General features: G+C 48.7%; 1 protein-coding gene across 2 annotated transcripts in view; it reads right to left on the reverse strand.

The window, feature by feature from the left end:
• Nucleotides 1-8390, reverse strand: part of TOR4A (torsin family 4 member A) — a 58384-nt gene extending 49994 nt beyond the window's left edge. For both annotated transcript variants that reach the window (XM_088469132.1, XM_088469123.1), the window contains exon 1: nucleotides 8283-8390. The gene's annotated coding sequence lies outside the window, so the exon portion shown is untranslated. The remainder of the gene's footprint in view (nucleotides 1-8282) is intronic.
• Between the last annotated feature and the right edge of the window lie 12851 nt (nucleotides 8391-21241).

Below are 21241 nucleotides of genomic sequence, written 5' to 3' on the forward strand. Positions count from 1 at the left end.
CTACTTCAAAGTCCATAGGGGCTGGCTGGACTGTGTTGTGCAGTCAGTTCTCCATAGGGGCTGTGTCCACTCCAAAGTCCTGTGCAGTGTCCCAGTCCTAAAGAGGTGCTGTAGTGTTGTCCAGGGGGTGCTCTGTCCATCAGGGGTGCTCCCCCCAAGTGCTAAAAAAATAATATATTTTCTGTGTTTGTGAATTGTGTGCGCAGTAGCCGCACGTGCATCAACAAAGTAGTGCCAAGCGTGCGCCTGTGTCATAAGTAAAGGGCCGGCTGGCTTGACCGTTAAAGGGTGCTGTAACCCCCGAAAGTACACTCCAGTCCAAACCAAAAAAAAATTATTTTCTGTGTTTGTGAATTGTGTGCGCAGTAGCCGCACGTGCATCAACAAAGTAGTGCCAAGCGTGCGCCTGTGTCATAAGTAAAGGGCCGGCTGGCTTGACCGTTAAGGGTGCTGTAACCCCCGAAAGTACACTCCAGTCCAAACCAAAAAAAAAATTATTTTCTGTGTTTGTGAATTGTGTGCGCAGTAGCCGCACGTGCATCAACAAAGTAGTGCCAAGCGTGCGCCTGTGTCATAAGTAAAGGGCCGGCTGGCTTGACCGTTAAGGGTGCTGTAACCCCCGAAAGTACACTCCAGTCCAAACCAAAAAAAAAATTATTTTCTGTGTTTGTGAATTGTGTGCGCAGTAGCCGCACGTGCATCAACAAAGTAGTGCCAAGCGTGCGCCTGTGTCATAAGTAAAGGGCCGTTGGCTTGACCGTTAAGGGTGCTGTAACCCCCGAAAGTACACTCCAGTCCAAACCAAAAAAAAAATTATTTTCTGTGTTTGTGAATTGTGTGCGCAGTAGCCGCACGTGCATCAACAAAGTAGTGCCAAGCGTGCGCCTGTGTCATAAGTAAAGGGCCGGCTGGCTTGACCGTTAAAGGGTGCTGTAACCCCCAAAGTACACTCCAGTCCAAACCAAAAAAAAAATTATTTTCTGTGTTTGTGAATTGTGTGCGCAGTAGCCGCACGTGCATCAACAAAGTAGTGCCAAGCGTGCGCCTGTGTCATAAGTAAAGGGCCGGCTGGCTTGACCGTTAAAGGGTTCTGTAACCCCCAAAGTACACTCCAAACCAAAAAAATATATATTTTCTGTGTTTGTGACTTGTGTGCACTGTGGCTGCACGTGCATCAACAAAGGAGCAGCGCCAAGCGTGCGCCTGTGTCCCATAAGTAAAGAGCCAGCTGGCTCATTTCTTAAAGGGTGGTGTAACCCACAAAGTGCACTACTCTCCAGCAAAAATAAAAAAATATTTTCTGTGTTTGTGTGCGCTTTAGCCGCACGTATATATATCAATATAACATAAATGGAGGACCAAACTTTCTCTGATAAAAATAAAATAGGGAAAGATCAAGAACCACTTCCTACTAGTGCTGTTGCTGCTGCTGGGAGTTGTTCATCATCCCAGAGAGGAAGTAGGAACATCACTACTTTTACTAAACAATTGACCCTCCAACAGTCCCTAGCGATGAGGATGAAGTACGACAGCAGTCATCCTGAAGCAAAACGTATAACTGAGGCCTTGACTGCTATGTTGGTGTTAGACGTGCGTCCGGTATCCGACATTAGTGCAGTGGGATTTAGACAATTGATGGAGGTAGTGTGTCCTCGGTTCCAAATCCCGTCTAGATTCCACCTGCATCCTCAAAGCAGCAGCGACAAGCGTGCGTCTGTCTGTTAAAGGGTGGTGACACCCTCAAAGTGTGCTACACAAACAATTAAAATATTGTTTTTTTTTTTTCTGTCTTTGTGAAATGTGTGGGCTGTAGCCGCACCTGCATCCTTAAAGCAGCAGCGACAAGCGTGCGTCTGTCTGTTAAAGGGTGGTGACACCCTCAAAGTGTGCTACACAAACAATTAAAATATTGTTCTTTTTTTTTCTGTCTTTGTGAATTGTGTGGGCTGTAGCCGCACTTGCATCCTCAAAGCAGCAGCGACAAGCGTGCGTCTGTCTGTTAAAGGGTGTTGTAACTCTCAAAGTGCTCCAAAAAATCAAAAAAAATTTTTTAATGTGTTTGTGACTTGTGTGCGATGTAGCCACACTTGCATCCTCAAAGCAGCAGCGACAAGCGTGCGTCTGTCTGTTAAAGGGTGGTGACACCCTCAAAGTGTGCTACACAAACAATAAAAATATTCTTCTTCTTTTTTCTGTCTTTGTGAATTGTGTGGGCTGTAGCCGCACCTGCATCCTTAAAGCAGCAGCGACAAGCGTGCGTCTGTCTGTTAAAGGGTGGTGAAACTCACGAAGTGCTCCAAAAAATAAAAAACTATTTTTTTAATGTGTTTGTGACTTGTGTGCGATGTAGCCGCACTTGCATCCTCAAAGCAGCAGCGACAAGCGTGCGTCTGTCTGTTAAAGGGTGGTGACACCCTCAAAGTGTGCTACACAAACAATTAAAATATTGTTCTTTTTTCTGTCTTTGTGAATTGTGTGGGCTGTAGCCGCACCTGCATCCTTAAAGCAGCTGCGACAAGCGTGCGTCTGTCTGTTAAAGGGTGGTGACACCCTCAAAGTGTGCTACACAAACAATTAAAATATTGTTCTTTTTTTTTCGGTCTTTGTGAAATGTGTGGGCTGTAGCCGCACCTGCATCCTTAAAGCAGCAGCGACAAGCGTGCGTCTGTCTGTTAAAGGGTGGTGACACCCTCAAAGTGTGCTACACAAACAATAAAAATATTCTTCTTCTTTTATCTGTCTATGTGAATTGTGTGGGCTGTAGCCGCACCTGCATCCTTAAAGCAGCAGCGACAAGCGTGCGTCTGTCTGTTAAAGGGTGGTGACACCCTCAAAGTGTTCTACACAAACAATTAAAATATTGTTCTTTTTTTTCGGTCTTTGTGAAATGTGTGGGCTGTAGCCGCACCTGCATCCTTAAAGCAGCAGCGACAAGCGTGCGTCTGTCTGTTAAAGGGTGGTGTAACTCTCAAAGTGCTCCAAAAAATAAAAAACTATTTTTTTTATGTGTTTGTGACTTGTGTGCGATGTAGCCGCACTTGCATCCTCAAAGCAGCAGCGACAAGCGTGCGTCTGTCTGTTAAAGGGTGGTGACACCCTCAAAGTGTGCTACACAAACAATAAAAATATTCTTCTTTTTTCTGTCTTTGTGAATTGTGTGGGCTGTAGCCGCACCTGCATCCTTAAAGCAGCAGCGACAAGCGTGCGTCTGTCTGTTAAAGGGTGGTGACACCCTCAAAGTGTGCTACACAAACAATAAAAATATTGTTCTTTTTTTTTCGGTCTTTGTGAAATGTGTGGGCTGTAGCCGCACCTGCATCCTTAAAGCAGCAGCGACAAGCGTGCGTCTGTCTGTTAAAGGGTGGTGACACCCTCAAAGTGTGCTACACAAAGAATAAAAATATTCTTCTTCTTTTTTCTGTCTTTGTGAATTGTGTGGGCTGTAGCCGCACTTGCATCCTCAAAGCAGCAGCGACAAGCGTGCGTCTGTCTGTTAGAGGGTGGTGTAACCCTCAAAGTGTGCTCCACAAACAATAAAAATATTCTTTTTTTTTTTCTGTCTTTGTGAATTGTGTGGGCTGTAGCCGCACTTGAATCCTCAAAGCAGCAGCGACAAGCGTGCGTCTGTCTGTTAAAGGATTACATCGGTGACAGCATCCAAGTAGGCATGTCAGACAGTCCGTACCTGTACTGGCAGGAAAAAGAAGCAATTTGGAGGTCCCTGTACAAACTGGCTCTATTTTACCTGAGTTGCCCCCCCTCCAGTGTGTACTCCGAAAGAGTGTTTAGTGCAGCCGGGAACCTTGTTAGCGAAAGGCGTAGGAGGTTGCTTCCACAAAATGTGGAGAAGATGATGTTCATAAAATGAATGATCAACTCTTCCAGGGAGACCAGCCTCCAGAACGTACAGAGGGACCTGTGGTTCCAGCAGGGACGAATTAATACTCTGTGAGGATGAGGATGTACATAACACTGAAGAAGGTGAGGAATCTGTGGATGAGGAGGATGAGGACGACTTCTTGCCTCCGTAGAGCCAGTTTGTGCAGGGACAGATTAATTGCCAGCTTGTTTTGTGGGGGCCCAAACGAACCAATCATTTCAGCCACAGTTGTGTGGCAGACCCTGGCGCTGAAATGATTGGTTTGTTAAAGTGTGCATGTCCTGTTTATACAACATAAGGGTGGGTGGGAGGGCCCAAGGACAATTCCATCTTGCACCTCTTTTTTTTCTTTGCATTATGTACAGTTTGGGGCCTAGTTTTTCAATGCCATCCTGTCTGCCACTGCAGTGTCACTCCTAGATGGGTCACGTGTTTGTGCCGCCCACTCGTGTCGCTTAGCATAGTCATCCAGCTACCTCGGTGCAACCTTTTGGACATAAAAACACTATTGTGAGGTGTGAGGTATTCAGAATAGACTGGAAATGAGTGGAAATTAAGGTTATTGAGGTTAATAATAGCATAGGAGCAGAAAAACCTACAAATTCTGTGATTTTAGCTGTTTTTATGCTTTTTTTCAAAAAAATACAGATCCAAAACACAAAACCCAGAACCCAAAACACGGAAGGGTGGTTTTGGCAAAACCAATCCAGATCCAAAACACGAAGAAAGATCCAGATCCAAAACCAAAACACAAAACACGAAAAGTGGCCGGTGCACACCCCTAGTGTGTATATATATATATATATATATATGCTGTGTGTGCATGTGTATATATATATATGTGTGTGTGTGTATATATATATATGTGTGTGTGTGTATATATATATATGTGTGTGTGTGTGTGTGTGTATATATATATGTGTGTGTGTGTGTGTGTGTGTGTATATATATATATATGTGTGTGTGTGTGTGTATATATATATATGTGTGTGTGTGTGTGTGTGTGTGTGTGTGTGTGTGTGTGTGTATATATATATATGTGTGTGTGTGTGTGTGTGTGTATATATATATATATATGTGTGTGTGTGTGTGTGTGTGTGTATATATATATATATGCTGTGTGTGTATGTGTGTATATATATATATATATATATATACATATATATATATGTGGTGATGCTCTTACACGCTTCATTTAATAAATATATTCCTTTTATGAAATGAGCCATGTAAGTCTAAACTCTGGGCTTTCAGTTCCATGACGCAGGTACAAGCTGGCAGAGATTGCTTCCGCGATCCGCTACCATCATTATTACCATTCCGGGGCCCCCGCCTCATGATATATTATCACATGTGCAGGTAATAATTGTTGATAAAACATTATACTTATCATCGGGATGGGGGGGGGCAACTAGTAATAATTAATAGACCCCTATGTATAGACACTAGAGCGTAACACCCACCTATGTCTCTTGGACTTCTCTGGAGAACTAGACAGAGAGTTGTTCCCATAACTTTAAGCTGCCAGTCAGCGAAAAAGACAAACTATAAACCTGCTGTGAAACTGCTGATAAAAACAGAAGTGATCGTGTGCACACATGTATATAAACCATCGCAGGGATGTTTCTAGAGAGAGGAAGGGGCCCGTGTGCAGTCTCCGACACAAGCCCCCTCCTCTCGGGTAGAGATAGATCCCCTTCCGTAGAAGTACGATGACGTCATCTGCCAGTGTCCAACATCATTCCCTACCATCCAAGTGGGTATAGTGGCGGAATATATTCTTGTGGCGAGCGAGGCGAGCCCGCAAGGGGCCAACTTTGTTATTTTTGTGGAAAGCGTGGGCAGAAATCTCCACTTCCACCCTCACTCACCTCACTTCCAGGTACAACTAGTGAAGGGGATTTATGCTCTTCCCCCTCCTCTCTGTCCGGCGGCCGGCAGCGCACTGAGCTGTGCGCGGCCAGCGCCGGAGTTTTAAACTCTGGGCACTAGAGTGCGCCTAGAGTCTATAGAGTATGCGCTGGTCACCGGGAAAATGGCCGCGGCGGCCATTTTTCAGTCGTTTTTACAGCGCCGGACCCACGCACTGACGTGGGACTCTGGAGAGGTAAGTAATACTATGGGTGCAGGGTGTGCGGTGCGGGGCCCCCCTGGACCCAGGAGCCCGTGTGCCTAGCACACCCTGCACCCATTATAGATACGCACCTTGAGCCATCAGCTACCACATGTAGGATGCTTCTGCTATTTCTGCACCTGATTCAGAGCTGTACGCTTTTGCATTCTAAACTGCGTTAGTGCTCGCAATGTATGCTAATGTCCGCTAACAGACTCCCCGCCTGAGGTAGTGTGAAACGGGCTGTGCGAATGTTGCTACACCCCTTCCCCTATCTGCATTGTGTGCAGATCCTCCAGGGGTTCAGAACACACCACCATCGACGCAATATCTGAAGCACATCGACTCCTTAAATAAGTCCTGGGCTGCGCAGATTCTAGGTCAACTGTTTCTCTGAAACTGGCCTCTGAGACTGTGGTTCTGCGATTGGTTTACGCAGCCACGAGGTCAGACACATCCTTGTAACTCCCATAATGCGCCCATGGACCAATCTCTTTTCCTGAACACTTTTGGCCACCTCCCTGACTCCACCCAGGATCACCCATGGATCTCAGTAGTCTGCTCAGGACCTTGCAGTCCCGGAGATATTACGAATGCATACTTCTACCCTCCCGGAACGACCAGGAGGCTCCCAAAAATCATGTGGAATACTTGGCCACCCGGAAAGGTGGACAAGTCTCCCGGCACTTCTGGGCCACCCACTTCCCCAATGAAGTAGGCGGCAGATGACACGATTCGCGTTGCATCGCGTCATCGTGGCTCCGCCCCTGTTCCACAATGCCGGTAATCTCTGTAATCTAGCAGGGGGCGTGGCTACAATGATGCGATTGTGCCGTCATGCCCCGGACCCGCCTACCTCCACCGAGCCCAGCCCATTGCCACCCCCAGACTCGCCCACCTCTGCTGAGCCCTTACCCGCAGGTTTAATGTATTAAGGTCAATTTGATTAAAGTCATAGGCGAATGTTTTTGCCCTTTATGTAACAGAGGAAAACATTGGCTCTCAGGGGCCTATCCATTATAACTAAAAATTTGATGGAGGTAATTAGGTTTAGAACTGGCATGGAATTCTACCTAATTACCGGAGGATTCATCATTCCTCCTCTCCATCACTATCTATTCCGAAAAGCTGTCATTTTTGCGATGACAGCTTTTCGGGAAATAGATACTTTTCCCTGTCTGCTCTAACTTACCGCAGCTGTAATTAGTGCTACGCATGCGCTGTTACATTCACAAAAGCGGAACATGCGCAGTACTGATTACACCTGCGATAATTCTGTGCCCCCCCTCCACTTACCTGGCCAGCTGTAGCCGCGGATCCCGACCTCCCGCCCAGCCCCGGTCTGCAGCAGACAGCACGGACAGGCAGAGGGGGCTGAAGATTTATTTATTTTTTAAAAACTTTATTTTGTTCTCACAGTCGCAATGCTGTGAGAACACAGTCGGAGCAGCAGCCGGAGCCTAGGAAGGGACCAGAGCAACGGAGGACCTGCCCAGCTGACAGCAGGTAAGTGTAACCCGCTATACGCTACCTCTGAGTGGCGGATAGTAACACCATCAAATTTCGAAAATACATAATTTTCGGAATTTGATGAATAACATAATTTCCATATCCCCATACTAATATACTAATGTACTAATGTATGGGGAGTGTGGATATGAACGCAGGCGGACCTAACCAGGAGATATCAGTGATATCTCCTGTGTTAAGTGTCTTCATGAATACTAAAATAACAGTAATTAAGGAAAATGTCCTTAAAACCGTTATTTTTGTGTTGATGAATAGGCCCCTCAGTCTCTATATATTGGTTGATGGGCACATTAAGGCTGGGTACACACTTTGGTGACGGATCAGTCAGCAGACCGATCCACCACCAGAGCGGCCCATCGGTAACCTATACACACTTGCCAATCGGCCTGGTCGATATTTCGGCAGAATTTGTGTTGCCAGCCCTACCCCAAACACATAACATAGTATTTACATTCACAGACAATAAATTTAATAAAACGTGAATTTACAATTACGGTGCAAAACGTCTTCTGATGCATTGGCGAAGCAAAAGCGGAACTCGAAAATTGCCCATCTGCAAAACTGTGTCCATGATATTATAGCTTTCTATACATGTACTTAGGTTATGCTATAGAGATAACCAGAGACTATACAGCTTAGAAGCACCCACACAATACGTGTCCAAACCTATAGTGCAGAATGTGATCTCACTATCTCATGCGGAAAGTCATACTGTATTCCTCTGTCACTGTGCACTTTTCAGGCATCACAATTACATACCTGGAGGGCGCCAAATCTCACAGATTCCGAATCGCCTGGTACAGCTGATGCAGAATCCGGGGATCCATGTCTGGGGCGCGGGCCTGTGGCGGTCTGCGCACTGGAGACTGACACCAATAGAGCAAACCAAATTCACCTCCCCCTGCACAGGCTCGCACTGAACTCCTGCAACAGCTGGGCTGGGATTACTATTCAGACAGCCCCAACCCCCTTAGGAATGCGAAACCCTCCAGAGGCTGCGAAACTCAGGGACTTGGAAAGTGATGGATACTCAGATGTGTGGGTAGAAGTACGAGGATTTCCTGAATATAAATAAATATATCTATATATATATATATATATATATATATATATGCTTATGGCAAGGCGACGTGAATTACATGCGGTCAAACAGGGCATGATAGTGGGTGCCTGACAGATGAGGCATTCCATTTCCAAAGTTGTGCGGACATTCAACATTACTCGATCTACGGTGTCACGTGACAGCGATGGAACGATGCGGTGTAACACTAACACACACTGCACGATCTGGCGTACACCGGTGCGATGTATGTAACTGCCCCGCGTCATTGACTTCATCATCCCATCTGTCGTGCAGAACACCCAGTGGCCGTCCCGCTTTGTGACGCCACTGAGAACAGCAGATGGGGCGTTGTCTGGCCTGACAACACAACTGAGTGGGCATTTAAATTTGCCCACTCAGTTGAGATGTTAATTGTCAGCGATCCCTGCAGCAAGTGTCCTGTAAGGTCGGGCGGTGGTTCGGCCATACGCACATGCAGATCGTTCAGCTATATATCGGCATCGTCTTTGCTGCAGGACCGACCCGATATATCTTTTCACAGACATATCGGGTGTACTACCCCCTGATGCACTCGTGATATATCCTTCACCAATCGAACAAATAATATATCGATAAGTGTGTACCCAGCATAAGCTCCTCAGTGCCCACTGGGCCCTAGGCAGAAGCCAAAGATGCCTGTTGGATAATCCAGCTGCAATATTTCCATGGCTAAATGTTTATAACCTGGGGCTGTGTGGCCGGGTCCCAGTCCTGAATCTAGCTACCCCGGTCCCCCACGCAGCACCATCTTTCAATGGATCTATAGGCGCAGAGCACCAATTTCAAATGTTTTACCAGCGCTAGGCGCCATGTACTGTAAATGTATATTTAGTAGTGTATTTACCATGTTATATTTAATGCGCTGTTGAAATGTGTACACCATGCACTTACAGGTAGGTTTCAATACTAGTTTGTTTTACAAGGCATTGACATATGGAAAAATACAATTGTTCATAGGACGTTTGTCACGTAGTAAGTGATATGTTAATTATACTAAGCTAACCTAGTGTTAAATGTCTAAACCCTCTGTACAGCCAACGCGCTCCAGGGAGTGTTTTCTTATCGTGGGACTTCCTGAGAACTGTAGGTGTTAAGATTGAGAAAGCCAAACTGGTTTGGTGCAAAGATATTTGAAAGGTTGAATGAAATTTACCAGTTCCTGTGAAATGTAAGATTTATTTATAGGTTGTGAGATAATTGCCCCAGGGGTGGGGCAGGGCTGTAACCTATTGTATTATGTGCATTTGCTATAATAATGGGACTTGTAAGCTCTGAATGTGTATATCCTTCTGACTCTCAGAGAGGTCTGTACTTCTGAAGATTAGCTGTATGCTGTGGAGGAATTGTCTTTTTAAAGACTGAGCAATAAACATCTCCTTGCTCCAAGACGCTTGTTTCCTGTGATCAACAGAATAGGGCAAAACACTATTCCATTCTCTGGCTATTCTGGATTAATCTCAGTGTCTACAAGCTAAAGCTCTCTGCCAGCTACCCTGCACAGACTGGTCCATGGTGCAGGACCAGTGGAAGTTAGCCAAAACACCCATAACTTTTGCAGTGCGTGCCCACACATACCCAGAAGCAGGGCTGCCATCAGAAATGGTGGGGCCCGGGACTGACAAAATAGGGAGGGCCCCCAGCCTCCCCCTTTAAACAGCAGCAATTATGTGGTATTAGTATTTAAAATGGGGTATTAATAGTAATTATTCTGTATCTGCCATTGATAATTGCGTCTATATAGTTTTCAATTTTAACACATCTGGCCCCCTTCTCTCTCTCCAGCCCAGCCTTGCTGTGCAATACTTGTCTCCAGCCCCAGATAGTGAACCCCAGCCCCAGACAGTGAGCCCCAGCACAGCACAAGACAGTGAGCCCCAGCCCCAGACAGTGATCCCCAGACAGTGAACCCCAGCCACAGACAGTGAACCACAGCACAGCCCAAGACAGTGAGCCCCAACCCCCGACAGTGAACCCCAGCCCCAGACAGTGATCCCCAGACAGTGAACCCCAGCCCCAGACAGTGAACCCCAGCCCCAGACAGTGAGCCCCAGCCCCAGACAGTGAGCCCCAGCCACAGACAGTGAGCCCCAGCCACAGACAGGGATCCCCAGACTGTGAACCCCAGCCCCAGACAGGGATCCCCAGACAGTGAACCCCAGTCCCAGACAGTGAGCCCCAGCCACAGACAGTGAGCCCGAACCCCAGACAGTGAACCCCAGCCCCAGACAGTGATCCCCAGACAGTGAGCCCCAGCCACAGACAGTGAGCCCCAGCCACAGACAGTGAGCCCCAGCCACAGACAGGGATCCCCAGACAGTGAACCCCAGCCAGGGATCCCCAGACAGTGAACCCCAGCCCCAGACAGTGAGCCCCAGACAGTGAGCCCGAACCCCAGACAGTGAGCCCCAGCACAGCCCAAGACAGTGAGCCCCAGACAGTGAGCCCCAGCCCCAGACAGTGAGCCCCAGCCCACACAGTGAGACCCAGAGAGTGAGCCCCAGCCCAAGGCAGCCAGTCCCAGCCCAGCCCCAGGAAGCCAGTCCCAGCCCCACACTTACCATCTACTTCTTGTTGCTCTTCAGTCCTCACAAGCTGCGGTTACTCTGTCCACTCCAGTGGCTCTATCAGCGGCGCAACGTCATGACATCACGCGCGCCGGTCGCCGGGTCATCATCATCCCACCTGAAGGGGATCTATCCACTTCACTGGCCCTTGTGGCAGGCTGGGAATCACAGCGGGCGGCGGCAGCAGCAGGTAGAGCGCACAGGCGAGCGGATGGTGACCGTTCCCCCTTGATAGCAGTCTCGGCAGTTCCCCTCCTGATGGCAGCCCTGAGTGTGGTGGCAGGTGGGTAGGAGCGGGCGGGCCCCCTGAGTGTACGCGCCCGGGACTGCAGTGCCGGCAGTCCCACCCTGATGGCGGCCCTGCCCAGAAGTAATCGGTTCCAGGTGCCGATAGTAGGAGCCTGGATGTAAGTAAGCGATTCCAAGTGCCGGTGAAGGAACTTGGTAGTGGAGGCAAGGTTGCACGCCTACTGCATAGCAAGCGGAGTCAGTAACAGGCGGTTACTGATGGTAAGAGGAATCTCTAATACCTCAAGATCCAGTGGGATCCAAAATAATCTGTGATCGCCTGGCGAGGCGAGGTAAACCGGCCGCAGGCTGCCACTGGAAAAGTAGGGATTGTTGACAATGATGGCATTGGGAGAAGAGGGGAAGACAGTGGTAAATTCAGAGTCCGTCCCCTGCTGATAACGGAAAATAATAAAACATTTGAAGACATTCTGAAAAGCAGCAGCTGAGGTGGTTCTATCTCCCTGTGCCGGCAGCTGAGGTGGTTCCATCTCCCTGTGCCGGCAGCTGAGGTGGTTCCATCTCCCTGTGCCGGCAGCTGAGGTGGTTCCATCTCCCTGTGCCGGCAGCTGAGGTGGTTCCATCTCCCTGTGCCGGCAGCTGAGGTGGTTCCATCTCCCTGTGCCGGCAGCTGAGGTGGTTCCATCTCCCTGTGCCGGCAGCTGAGGTGGTTCCATCTCCCTGTGCCGGCAGCTGAGGTGGTTCCATCTCCCTGTGCCGGCAGCTGAGGTGGTTCCATCTCCCTGTGCCGGCAGCTGAGGTGGTTCCATCTCCCTGTGCCGGCAGCTGAGGTGGTTCCATCTCCCTGTGCCGGCAGCTGAGGTGGTTCCATCTCCCTGTGCCGGCAGCTGAGGTGGTTCCATCTCCCTGTGCCGGCAGCTGAGGGGGTTCCATCTCCCTGTGCCGGCAGCTGAGGGGGTTCCATCTCCCTGTGCCGGCAGCTGAGGGGGTTCCATCTCCCTGTGCCGGCAGCTGAGGGGGTTCCATCTCCCTGTGCCGGCAGCTGAGGGGGTTCCATCTCCCTGTGCCGGCAGCTGAGGGGGTTCCATCTCCCTGTGCCGGCAGCTGAGGGGGTTCCATCTCCCTGTGCCGGCAGCTGAGGGGGTTCCATCTCCCTGTGCCGGCAGCTGAGGGGGTTCCATCTCCCTGTGCCGGCAGCTGAGGGGGTTTCATCTCCCTGTGCCGGCAGCTGAGGTGTTTCCATCTCCCTGTGCCGGCAGCTGAGGTGTTTCCATCTCCCTGTGCCGGCAGCTGAGGTGTTTCCATCTCCCTGTGCCGGCAGCTGAGGTGTTTCCATCTCCCTGTGCCGGCAGCTGAGGTGTTTCCATCTCCCTGTGCCGGCAGCTGAGGTGTTTCCATCTCCCTGTGCCGGCAGCTGAGGTGTTTCCATCTCCCTGTGCCGGCAGCTGAGGGGGTTCCATCTCCCTGTGCCGGCAGCTGAGGGGGTTCCATCTCCCTGTGCCGGCAGCTGAGGGGGTTCCATCTCCCTGTGCCGGCAGCTGAGGGGGTTCCATCTCCCTGTGCCGGCAGCTGAGGGGGTTCCATCTCCCTGTGCCGGCAGCTGAGGGGGTTCCCTCTCCCTGTGCCGGCAGCTGAGGGGGTTCCCTCTCCCTGTGCCGGCAGCTGAGGCGGTTCCCTCTCCCTGTGCCGGCAGCTGAGGCGGTTCCCTCTCCCTGTGCCGGCAGCTGAGGCGGTTCCATCTCCCTGTGCCGGCAGCTGAGGCGGTTCCATCTCCCTGTGCCGGCAGCTGAGGCGGTTCCCTCTCCCTGTGCCGGCAGCTGAGGCGGTTCCCTCTCCCTGTGCCGGCAGCTGAGGCGGTTCCCTCTCCCTGTGCCGGCAGCTGAGGCGGTTCCCTCTCCCTGTGCCGGCAGCTGAGGCGGTTCCCTCTCCCTGTGCCGGCAGCTGAGGCGGTTCCCTCTCCCTGTGCCGGCAGCTGAGGGGGTTCCCTCTCCCTGTGCCGGCAGCTGAGGGGGTTCCCTCTCCCTGTGCCGGCAGCTGAGGGGGTTCCCTCTCCCTGTGCCGGCAGCTGAGGGGTTTCCATCTCCCTGTGCCGGCAGCTGAGGTGGTTCCATCCCTGTGCCGGCAGCTGAGGTGGTTCCATCTCCCTGTGCCGGCAGCTGAGGTGGTTCCATCTCCCTGTGCCGGCAGCTGAGGTGGTTCCATCTCCCTGTGCCGGCAGCTGAGGCGGTTCCATCTCCCTGTGCCGGCAGCTGAGGCGGTTCCATCTCCCTGTGCCGGCAGCTGAGGCGGTTCCCTCTCCCTGTGCCGGCAGCTGAGGCGGTTCCCTCTCCCTGTGCCGGCAGCTGAGGCGGTTCCCTCTCCCTGTGCCGGCAGCTGAGGCGGTTCCCTCTCCCTGTGCCGGCAGCTGAGGCGGTTCCCTCTCCCTGTGCCGGCAGCTGAGGGGGTTCCATCTCCCTGTGCCGGCAGCTGAGGGGGTTCCCTCTCCCTGTGCCGGCAGCTGAGGGGGTTCCATCTCCCTGTGCCGGCAGCTGAGGGGGTTCCATCTCCCTGTGCCGGCAGCTGAGGGGGTTCCATCTCCCTGTGCCGGCAGCTGAGGGGGTTCCATCTCCCTGTGCCGGCAGCTGAGGGGGTTCCATCTCCCTGTGCCGGCAGCTGAGGGGGTTCCATCTCCCTGTGCCGGCAGCTGAGGCGGTTCCCTCTCCCTGTGCCGGCAGCTGAGGCGGTTCCCTCTCCCTGTGCCGGCAGCTGAGGCGGTTCCCTCTCCCTGTGCCGGCAGCTGAGGGGGTTCCCTCTCCCTGTGCCGTCAGCTGAGGGGGTTCCCTCTCCCTGTGTCGGCAGCTGAGGGAGCATACTGTATTAGTGTAACAATTACACAGATCCTTACTAAAAACAAACAATCCAGGTGACTCGATTTCTTCATACCAGGGATCTGTATTCTGCTTCCTTTCTTGGTCTGAATTTATCAGGCAACAGATCTCTTATGGCCCCGGATATGCATTCCACCATAACGCATTTGTTTGTTTGACCGCATCTGAACTTAGGTTATATCTTATTTTGACAGATACGTACATGTTTTGAATGAACTTAATTAAACTACTAGACTATTTACTTGTATATTCGCAGTTTATACCCCTTTTACACCAAAGTCCCGGTCTGACCCGGGATTTGGAACACAGGGCCTGATTCAGTATGGATTGCAACTGCGATTGCAATAGCGATTACGCTGGGAAGATATGCTAATCCTCTGCGATCGCTATGCCATCTGCAGCCTAACATAAGGACGCCCACCTTACCTTACACACATCCGTAATACTTAGCAAGGCTGTGAAACATCGGTAACATCGAGTACAATCGCAGCCTCACGCACACTTGCACACACCCTGACTAACCTCAGCGTGCGCAGTGCAAGCCGAAGATGCGTATGGCATTGCAGTGGCTAATTTATGCATGTCCCTGCAACGGCATTCAAACGCACTGGAACACCTGCGTTTCACCGACCACCCTCCTGTCACCACCTCCAAACGGTACTTCCTGTCGGTCACTCTGCGATGGGTCTGCGTAGTCACTGCAATCGCAGTGGAGGGTTCGCGCACTGCGATGCATGCGCAGAACACAAAAATAAACCGCCTACGTAATCGCTGCTCAATCAGGCCCATAGTTCCAACCTGGATCAGACCTGGGACATGACCCCTTTCATACTGCGGCAACGACCTGGGTTATTCCCAGGTCGGCGTCTTTCACACCGGACAGGATCTGCAGTGACCTTGTGGTGTTGCAGTGGACGCTTGGAGATGATGTCATCTCCAAGCGCCATTGAAGCCGGCCAATCAGGTAGCATGTGGCACAGTCCGGCTCTCGTGACCCGGGTCGTGCCGTTTACACTGCAGGGTGACACAGGAATGACCCGTGTCCAACCCTGCAAACTACTGTACCCGTGTTGGATCCCCGGGCCACGGGACCAAGGTTGAGCCATTCCACTGGCAAAATTCCCGGGTTAATAAGCGTTCACGTGCAAAAATCCGTAATTTTCATGTCAGTGTAAAATGGGTATTGGTGACGTTCCGGCGACAACGTTTCCACTCCATTTGTGCGTCTCCATTCCACACTATGAACCTAATTCAGAACCGCACGCAATGCTGACGTTCCCGGAGTTGAGCATTTGTTTTGCTATTGCGCGTGCATAATCTCGGAAGAATCCTATGGTGCATGTGGTCCACTGAGAGTACACACAAATGGCGCTATTGCGATTGGGACACACGGTAGCAGAAATATCTTACAAAGCAAAGGGCATTCCTGGGAGGTGGCTAAACCGACGCTCAGAGATGGTCCGCCGTCTTATGGGCGTGCCATGGGAGTGTCGCTGAAGTGATCGCATAGTCGGGCGCTCAATCGCTCACATAGGACACCACTTTCAGATGCATTTGCCATATGGCCGGGGCAAGTTCCCATGGTGGCGTTAAAGACGCAGCAGGCGGTATTACGGCCGTAGTGGGTGACTCAGGAACTCATTCAGACCCGTTCGCAGTATGGTGCACTTTCGCAGCCGACAGGGGCTGGGTATGCAAATTCCGCGATCGCACAGTAAGGGTTAAGGACGCCCTCTATGTCTTAGAGAGCGACGGCAGAGTGATCGCACGCCAGCATAATGATGCCCACTTTTCTTTCTTTGCACACGTCATCTCCAGGAAGTGTATGATTATTCAGTAACATCGCAAGCCATCGGAGCTGCACGCAGCCCTTGAGGTAGACCCTACCCCGCCGCAAGCACTGCGTTCACTGCAGGGTGAAATACATCCCGGTGATATGTACAATGACGCATCCATGCTAATTATGCACACCCAAAGAACGCCGTTTTGGCGCTCAGACACGCCTGTGTTCGCTCATCCACTCCCCCGTTTTCTTGGACCTTCCCCTGTTACCACCCACAAACGGCACTATCTGTCACTCAAAGTAGCGCTCAGTCTTTGTGCTACGAGTGCACGATTCTCGATTGCAGTGACTGGCTCGCGCACACGCACTGCGACGCAGATGGGCAACTATCAGCCATAGCGTGCAATTGCGGCTTAGCGACCGCGTCTGAATCAGGCCTTGCACATTCATGTGCATGGATGTACGCCAGGAATGGACTTTAGCAGCATTTGCATAAAGTCGCAGTCAGGTGACCGCCAAATGGCGCAGTCACGTCTCCGTACACTGCTGAATCAGGCCCTATGTTTTTAAGGTCCTGGAGGAGGTGATTGAGGTGGGGGCTCTAGCGAATGGAGGGCGGGGGGCGGTTGCAGTCATAGAGATCTGTGTGGCTCTGGATACAGGCGGATGCTCGCATTAGACTTCAGTTGACGGCCGGCGTACGGGAGATGCGTATGACAGAATCAGCCCTTCAGTTTTTATTTAAACCCTTCATTCTCCTCCCAAAACCACATTTGTAGATTGACGTGAAATTCTTTATTATTGTTTAATTGCATAATAGAGCAGAAGGCTCCAGCGTACAAATAAGTCGATCTCCTTAGGGACCTAACCAGATGATAAACTCACTGAGCTGTGAAAGCGGCTATAGTTAAATTGAGATCCGTAAACACCGCTCACGCCATCTCCACGCTGGTGCACAAGACTCATTTTCTGCAGATTTGCTGGGATTGCGTAAAAAGCTGAAACGTGGGAGAGAAGACTGGAAAATTCCACATGCTGTGCAGATACTTCCCTGTATCAGTGCCAATTATAGAGAGGTCACGTTTTATAGACGACATCCAGACCCCCCACCTTATTTTGCAGCTTAAAAATAAGAGTAGTTGACAAGTGAATTTTATCAAGAAGCGATTTGCAAAAATCAACATTTTTCAATGATTTTTTTTTTTTCGCAAACTTATTGACTCGCTGGAAAGTTAAGCAAAAACTTAACACAAGTATCCATCCCAATTAATTTTTTTTTTTTACATTTCTGAGTAAATGTCATCAGATTTATCAAGCAGCATTTTCATATTCGGCCGTCAAACCCGCAGAAAACAAAAAGAGGTGCCCGGGGCCGGAGAGACTGCAAGTAGTTTGAGCTCTCGTACTGGTCAGAACCTAATAAGAAGACGTTCAACATATGCGTTAAGATATTACTAATTAATACTTAATTATGCAGTCAAAACATTTAATAAAGATATTCATGGTGGTGTAATTACTTGATTAATTTTATTGTCAGTTTAATGATCAATGAATAATAAAATCTTTATTATTAAATGGAAAATCTAATAGTTTATAAAAATAAATTAATATGGTCTCTATTAAAAATATTATTACCCCCATCATTATTTAAAAATATAACATTGGCCCCTTAATATTTATGAACTAATTGTCTACGCAGTAAGAATTGTATTATTTATTTATTTATTAAATTGCATACAAAATTAAATTGCTAACAAAGTGTGCCTCCATAAATATATTTATGCATTTTACCACCTCTACCACATTTCATATTATCGTAATTTGCTTGTATTGTGATCCTCTCAGTGCTTTATAAATGAAGGCTAATAAAAATAATAATAATAATAATAGAATGATAATAGCAATAGATTTTGTTGATTTTAGATCCAGATAGTAAGCTCATTTTTGAACGTACAACTCATATCGTGCTTAGAGATGTCCTATTTTCATAAAATGGTCTAACTGTAATCCTAATGCATACTGAGATGAAAGTCTTCAGTTCAGAGATACTGTAAATCAAATTATTTCCTGCATAGATGTAGTGTGAGAAAGCACAAACCTAACTGACATGTGATTCATTTAAGAACATAAATAAATAAATAACACAAAGACAGAACATTATTAAATGGTATTTAATATGGCAAAAGTGACAGTGTCTATTAAATAAAATAGTTCTAATAAATTAGCATACAGAAAAAGAAATGCAAAACAGTTGTCTTCTAATAAAATGGGAATTAAACACAAAATGCATGATTCAGAGCTGGGCACAATGGCGATTAAAAAAAAATTACATTATTTGTCTTTTACAGTGTATACAATTAATAGACTAAACAAACGTTCATGGTATTTTTTTTTTTTATAAGGGGTAGACTGGCTGAAATCATCGCTGAATATTTATGGTAAAAAAGAGCATTCACCAGGTCTCCCTACAGTTCAAGAAGATTATAAAGGTTATACATTACATGTTGCTTTATTATACTGTACAATACTTTTATCGTCTCTTACACTCATGTAGGAATTTCAAAAGAGCTTTATTATAAATAAACTAAACGTAAAGGAAATTCATAAAGGCCTCATAATTGAGTATTTCGCAGCTAGCTTCCCCAACATCCTTTCCATGCATCGCGTTACATAAACAGCTGTCTGCGCAGGTATAATGGCTCATGCTTTGCTTTTTGTATAAACATATTTTATTCACCCGACAAACAGTCCATATTTGGGTTACCTTCATCATTCATGGCTATACATGAAAGAGAACTGCAAATACCTCCTTGTCTGTTTTAGAATCCTTTTTATATAGCTGTGTCAGAGAGAAAATAACATAGTAATGGCCTGGATGAAGCTATTAAGCTTACATATGGGAATAACTTTGAGAAATTTATTACATGACACAGGCACTGATTCAGAGATGGACGCAATGCAGACATCTTCGTTTTTGAGCGATTATCAATGTTGTCAGGTGTCAATGTTGCACTGCATATGCATCAAGGAACATTACCGTGGTCGCTCGCAGAAACTTTTTACGGCAAAGAACACAGGCATATCGCAACCATTTTTGGGGTGTGTCACAGCCTGCGCCTAAAATCCCATACGCAGAGCTAAGGCCCTCAGACCTGCAGCAGCAGCCGGTCACTCATACAGCACAATAGTTTTTTCTGTGACTTGCTTCATTCCAAGCCTCACTTTCAGATACTCTCTTGCTGTTTCAGCACTATGGCCAGCTCCTATACAACAACTTGATGCAAGATTTTCTTCCGTCACTTGCTTCACTCAAATCATCACTGCTCGGCTCCCTTTTGTCACAGATGAATGGCTCATACACCTAAACCTTCCTCGACCAATGCTGTATAGAATAGTGGAAACCCCATCAAAATCCGTTCAGTGGTTCAAAAGATTAGCCCATACGAACACACAGACCCTTAATTTGGGGACTTTATTATATATATCTCCAATATAGAAAGTCCGGCACTCGCCAATATAACAGTCCAATATGCCTGGGTGCAAATCCAAAAGACGTATACAAATATATAGAGAGACGGAAGGCACCACTCAACAGGACTCAGCAACATGTAAAAAACAGCCCAACGGAGCCGGTAGAATTCTACCGCCTCCGTCTGGTTTGTTTTTTACATTTTGCTGAGTCCTGTTGAGTGCCTTCCGTCTCTCTATATATTTATATATATACAGTATATATAGAGAGAGAGAGAGAGATATGGATGAGAGTGAGGAGATATTGGAACTATTTTAATTCATTTAGAAATATTTATATTTATATTGCTGGAACTGTACCTGGAACCTGGAAACGTGCTTCTCCATCAAAGTGCAACATGGAGGCATAAAACAAGTTCCGTTCGACGTATAGGACAATACCTGATGATTTCAGCTCTGAGTTTATATATGGTTCAAGACCTTTTGCAGAGTGTAAATAACCGTACACCCATCTGCCCAGCAATGAAGATGGTTAATAAATTGCCCTTCTCCACCCCATGGGAGCCCATTAAACAATAATTGCGTTTGCAATGTGATCTGGGTGCGATATTAGCACCTAAAATCACACTGGCTGGAATGCGATGATACCACCCAGATGTATTACATAGCGCACGCAGGAACAGGGGCTCCCTTCGATGTGCTCAGGACACAACATTAACCTTCTTCATCTTTGCATTCCGGAGCTTGGTAAATCCAACAGCATCGCATCCGCCATAGAAACCTGTGGGGGCTGCGGCTGGTGTTGGAGAATGCAGGGACTGCAGCAGAGTTCAGAGACATCTGCTGCGATCCCTCCTTCGTACATTGGGGTGATGCTAAATATTTGCGGGTATCCCGTGAAAACAGGTGTTTTCGGGTAATTTGGCACAAATATTAATTGACAAATAGGCCCCTTTATCTGGTCTCAATGATCTCACTCCGCAAAATGAAGAACTCATTTAGCAATGCTCTGCAAACGTCGGGAACCTGCGGCATAGTGACTCCTAGCTAAGGCGACTTTTATTAGACGCAACTCCAAACATCACCATCTTTCTCCACAGACTCATGCACCTCCGCGTAAAACTAGGCCCTTGTGCGCGGAATCGGTATGATTTACCGCCGGACCCATGCCCGATGGTTCAAATCCCGACAGCGGCAGCCCGACAAGGATGAAAATCCCAATCGTCCCCAGGAAAGTATTCACTAAGCTGTTCTACCCCCTAACCCTCCCTTAGGGGTGCCTAACTCTATACTTCCCCCGAAGTGCCTAACCCTAATCCCCCCTCTAAGTGCCTAAACCTAACCCCCCCCTTCCCCACCGCCTAAACCTAAGTCCTCCGGGGGGGCGCCTAAACCTAAGTCCCCCCTGGGGATGCCTAACCCTAACCCCCCCCTTCCCCACCGCCTAAACCTAAGTCCTCCGGGGGGGCGCCTAAACCTAAGTCCCCCCTGGGGATGCCTAACCCTAACCCCCCCCCTTCCCCTAGCCTAAACCTAACCTCCCGGGGGGTCTAGAATTAGACGCCTGTCATTTAACCCTCGCCGGTATTAAGCTGTCGGGAAGCCGGGTGTCGGGTTTAGGTCTGCCGGCTTCCCGACTGCATACCTTGTGCGCAGCAGATATTTCACACTTAATAAAATGACCT

The sequence above is a fragment of the Taudactylus pleione genome, unplaced genomic scaffold (genome assembly GCF_031769625.1).
Source record: "Taudactylus pleione unplaced genomic scaffold, aTauple2 ptg000013l, whole genome shotgun sequence".
Classification (NCBI taxonomy): domain Eukaryota; kingdom Metazoa; phylum Chordata; class Amphibia; order Anura; family Myobatrachidae; genus Taudactylus; species Taudactylus pleione.